We start from the raw sequence: 5,740 nt of genomic DNA, 5'->3' as shown, positions 1-5,740 counted from the left end.
CTGCATAAGGCAACCTCTTGTCCCATCCGGACTGATCTTGCAACGCACAAGCTCTCAACATGTCTTCAAGGATTTGATTAGTTCTTTCGGTCTGACCGTCTGTCTGTGGATGATAGGCTGAACTAAAATTTAGATGTGTACCCAAGGCTTCATGCAGCTGCTGCCAGAAATGAGAGGTGAACTGTGTTCCTCTGTCTGACACTATCTTCTTTGGAACACCGTGAAGACAAACGATCCGGGACATGTACAACTCTGCCAATACTGCACTGCTGTAGTTGGTCTTGACAGGTATGAAGTGGGCTGACTTGGTTAAGCGGTCCACTACTACCCAAATGGAATCGTAGCCGGCTCGAGTGCGAGGCAATCCGACTATGAAGTCCATACCGATTTCATCCCATTTCCACCGAGGAATTCGCAACGGTTGCAACAATCTAGCTGACCTCTGATGCTCTGCCTTGATCCGTCGACAACTATCACACATAGCCACATGCTTTGTGATCTCCCTTTTCACTCCGTACCACCAGAATTTCTTCTTCAGATCCTGATACATCTTCTCACTTTCAGGGTGTATAGAATAAGCTGTCTCATGAGCTTCCTTGAGGATCAACTCCCGAATAGACTGGACATTGGGAACACACAAGCGGTCTTTGAACCATATCACACCTTCTGCATCTTCCCGAAAATCTTTACCTCTGCCTTCTAGAATCAGTTGCCGGATTTCACTGATCTTCTCATCATTCTTCTGTGCTTCTTTGATTTCCCGCTCCAAGGAAGGCTCTAACTCAACTGTTACTCCTCGCATATTGTTCAGAAATCCGAAACTCAACCTGTCAAACTCCTTGGCCAACTCATAAGGCATCGGATGAGCGACCATCATATTGACTTGACTCTTCCTGCTCAAAGCATCTGCCACTGCGTTTGCTTTGCCTGGATGGTAATGAATCTCCAATTCATAGTCCTTGATCAACTCTAACCATCTTCTTTGCCTCATATTCAGCTCTTACTGAGTGAATATGTACTTCAGACTCTTGTGGTCTGTGTAAACATCACATTTCTGCCCATATAGATAGTGCCTCCATGTCTTCAGTGCGTGAACCACTGCTGCCAACTCTAAGTCATGGATTGGGTAATTCTTCTCATGAACCTTCAGCTGTCAGGACGAGTAAGCCACAACTCTTCCCTCTTGCATCAACACACATCCCAAACTAGTGTAATAAGCATCACAATACACCGAGAAGGGCTTGTGCACATCAGGCAAGACTAAGACAGGCGTTGTAGTCAACTTCTCTTTCAGCGCTTCAAAGGCTTCTTGAAATTTCTGGGTCCACTTGAACTCAACTTTGTTGCCTAGCAAAGCTGTCATCGGTTTCGCAATCTTCGAAAACCCTTCAATGAATCGCCGATAATATTCGGCCATTCCGATAAAGCTCTTGATTCCTCGAGCATCTGTTGGCGCTTTCTAGTTCAGAATGTCTGCCACTTTCTTCGGATCCACAACCAATCCTTCTTTGTTGATTATGTGACCCAAGAACAGGACTTCATCAATCCAGAACTCAAACTTGCTCAACTTTGCATACAGCCGGTGCTCTCGCAATCTCTGCAATACCAACCTCAAATGATTTGCATGCTCCTCCTCACTTTGAGAATATATGAGTATATCATCAATAAATACCACCACAAACTTGTTAAGATAATCCATGAATACATTGTTCATCAGATTCATGAAGAAGGCTGGTGCATTTGTTAGGCCAAAAGACATCACAGTGAATTCATACAACCCATACTTGGTAATGAATGTCGTCTTCGGAATGTCTGAAGGTTGAATCCTGAGCTGATGATAACCTGACCTCAGATCTATCTTTGAAAACACGCTGGCTCCTCTCAGCTAGTTGAACAGATCTTCTACTCTGGGCAAGGGGTACTTGTTCTTGATCGTGACCTCATTCAAAGCTCGATAATCGATACACATCCTTCTGGTGCCATCTTTCTTTTCCACGAATAGGACAGGGGCGGCCCAAGGTGAGGTACTTGGTCGGATGTAACCTTTCTCTGACAGCTCATCAATCTGCTTCTTAAGCTCAACCAACTCTGGTCCAGATACTCTGTAAGCTCTCTTAAAGATGGGGGCGGTTCCAGGAAGAAGCTCTATAGCAAACTCAACTTTTCGCTCTGGTGGCATACCTGGTAAGTACTTTGGGAACACATCTGGGAACTCGGACACAACCTTGATAATCTCAAGTGGATCTGCTTCACTGCTATCAACAGCCATCTGATAACAACTTCCTTTATTTGGCTCAGGCGAGACTAACTCGGTCACCACTTCCTCTCCTAGTGGAGACATCAACTTGATTGTCCTCTTATCACAACTGATAACTGCCTGATACTTATCTAGCCAATTCATCCCTAGGATGACATCTATTCCATGAGTACCCATTACTATGAGATTAGCGAGAAACAATATCCCCCTTATTTCCACACTTACATTCAAGCAAATGCTATCGCCTCGAATTCTACCACCGGCTGAGTCAATTTGAATGGGTGTTGACATGGTAGTTATTGGAAGATTATGTGCTTCTACACATGACGCAGTAATAAATGAATGTGTTGCTCCAGTATCAAATAACACTTCTGTAATATGGGAGTCGACTGGAAACATACCTACTATCATGCCGGGGGTTTCCTGAACTGCTTCAGCCTCCAAGTGATTCAGTCTCCCATGGTTATAGCGTGGCTGAGAGCGGTTGCCTGCTCCAGGCTAAGACATGTTCTGCTTTACTGGGGGCCAGGGCTTGACTGCTGCTGGGCTACCTTCTTCGGACATTGCATCACCCAATGGCCTTGCTCTCCACAGTGGAAACATGCTCTGCTTCTGCCTTGAACTGGTGCTGCTTGACTGTTCTGCTGGTTTGCTAGGGCAGGAAGATGAGGTGCCTGCTGATTCTGCCTCTGGAATTGACCTCCTCCTGATTGATTGTTCTGGCGATTCTAATGCTGGTGCTGAGGATACTGCCTTTGGAACTGCTACTGCTGAGGTGGGCGCTAGTTCTGCCTAAACTGCTGAGGTGGGTTGCCTAAGAAACGAGGGCGATTGCTGCTTCCAGTCTGAGGCCCACTGATCTTGCGCTTGCGATCCTCCATCTCTTTGCGCTTCCTCTCTGTCATGATCGCTCTATTGATCAGGTGCTGAAATGTGGGGAAGGTATGATTCATCAGTTGATACTGCAGAGGGTCGACTAAGCCTCTCAGGAAACGATATTGTCTCTTGGCGTCGGTGTTTACATCTTCAAGAGCATAGCGAGACAGCTGCAGAAACCTGTCTCGGTACTCACTAACAGACATTGACCCTTGCTTGAGTGCCAGGAACTCCTCCTTCTTCACTGTCATCAAACCTGCTAGAACATGATAATGACGAAAGCTATCTCTGAATTCTTCCCTGGTGATGGTGTCGGGGTTGGCATGGATGGCGAGGTAAGACTCCCACCAAGACTGAGTTGCTCCTCTCAACAGACGGGAACCATACAAAACTTTCTCTTTGTCGTCACACTGAGCGGTGTGCAACTCCCGCTCCACAGTGCGCAGCCAATATTCAGCATCCATGGGGTCAGAAGAATGAGCGAACACTGGGGGATGTCCTCTCATGAATTCAGCACGCTTGTCCCTAGGCATCTGAGGCTGAGGTGGTGGTTGCTGCTGCTGCTGAATAGCGGCCAGAGTCTGACCGATGGCTTGAACCGCCTGAGTCTGCATTAGGAACATCTGCTCGATGGTCATCGGGGGCGGTGGTGGCAGCTGCTGTTGCTTGGGTGACTCATCCTGCAGTGCTGCCTGCTCTTGCTGAGCACGCCTTCCTCCTCGGCACCTGTTTTCTGACATCTGCAGAATGCAATCACACATCAGAACTGATCTTACAACTTGCAGCATAAGAAAAGAGTATAGGATCCTCCACCAACAGTGAATAGATGAACATCTTCACTGATCTCCAACACAGACCAACACAACTTCTCAGATAAAGAGGAAAGTAGAATAAAAAGTCTTCCCAACTAGATAACTAACTTCATTAACATTTAATAGGTAAACCAAGGTGCAAGGGATGCCCACACTCTGGTGACAGTCATTACAAAGATCCAAATCCAACATAGTTCATCATGACAAACATAAAAGCACAGGATAAGCAAACTACCCTGTCTAACTAAGACTAACTAACAGTAAGACTGAGACTAAGACTAAAACTGAGACTAAGACTAAAACTTCTATATTAAGTATTTATTACAGGACCCAACACTGACGATCTATGGTTCTAAATTTATCTTGGTCCTGCAGTCGGGATTGCCATAAGCCTGGTGTCCACGCCGAGGGGAGCGGTACGGGTGCTGAGTCCCGACGGGAGCGGGGGAGCCATCCTCCAGGTGACAATGCTCCACGCGCTCAGCCCGCAGCTGGGCGATCTCAGCACGAGCCCTACTCAGCTCGTCTAGTGCATGGTCCAGCTCTGCGTTTAGCACGACGGCTAGGTTGACTGTGCTACTCAACCTAGGATTGTCCTCACTCACAGGTGAGACAATCACGCCTCCCGTGCTGCTAGATGGACGGAGGGGGTAATACTTCAGGTTGAGACCGTCGGCTACCCCGCCGAGCACTGAGCAGTAGTGCGAAAGCGCACGTCGTGCAGCGTCTTGCATGGCCGCCTCAGCTGAGTCCCGCTCAGAGATGGAATAGTGCTCTGAGCAGACCTTCACACCCCGGAGACTGTTCTCCGGACGGCGCACCAAGCAGGTCGCCTCCCAACGGTCCGGGTAAACCCCGGGACTGTGCTGGAAGACAACACAGCGATACTTAATAGACCAAGTACATCGGTCAAGTGCCTGGCGTAGCAAGGTGTTGAGCGCGTCGTGGAAGTGGCACCAGCGAGCGGCGTCACGAGTGATGGGTCGAGCAACCCATCCTTCCAGCTCCTGGACGGCTGAAAGATCGGTGCTAAAGCTCGAACTGTCGTTGCCGCCTCCGTCATCTGGGTCTCCTCTAGCAGCTACTCCAGCGGCTGAGGCGCTCAGTGGTGTTGCAGGGGTCGCCTCCAGTGGGAGCACAGGAGAGCAGCTCCTCACAGACTCTATCTCCTGCTGAAGCGAGAAAGAAGAGCCATGTTGCTCCAGCTCCTGTCATCGACGTTCCTGCTCCTCATGCAGGTGGTGGTGTAGCCTCTCCAAGTGGCTAGACTGACCAGTCACCGGACGGCGAAGCGGACGCTCGGCGAGACAAGAGGGTAAGAAGGGGATGACAGACTTTCGTGCGATGTGTCTAAGACGAGCCATCAACAAAAGACACCGTAAGCATAAGAGTGAGAACAGAACTAATATGACCAGCAAGTGAATCATAAATAAATGAATAAGGAATGAGAATAAACAAAAAATTTAGCAAGGTATAATATATAGTAGAACATAGGTTTGGTCGATATGACCAACTTTTGAAGGGATACCAAAGTCAAGGTGATAATAGGGGTCTATAATCCTTAGAACGACCATTCTACTCTAGGTTAGCGGTCGTACAGTCAACACGACTTTGATACCACCTATGTCACACCCAGTTTTAGAAGGCAAACCGAATGCGAACCATGTACGTGCCAGGATCACCAATTCACGTACACAGCAGTTACATAACTGGACATCATCACACTATGCTCAAATCATAATATAAAAGGGGAATAATAGTCGATTACATCATATATCTGAGACATCCACATAGT

This window comes from Zea mays, chromosome 9, assembly GCF_902167145.1.
Source record: "Zea mays cultivar B73 chromosome 9, Zm-B73-REFERENCE-NAM-5.0, whole genome shotgun sequence".
Taxonomy (NCBI): domain Eukaryota; kingdom Viridiplantae; phylum Streptophyta; class Magnoliopsida; order Poales; family Poaceae; genus Zea; species Zea mays.
The sequence above is the reverse complement of the archived record's forward strand: the minus strand, read 5'-3'. Positions refer to the sequence as shown.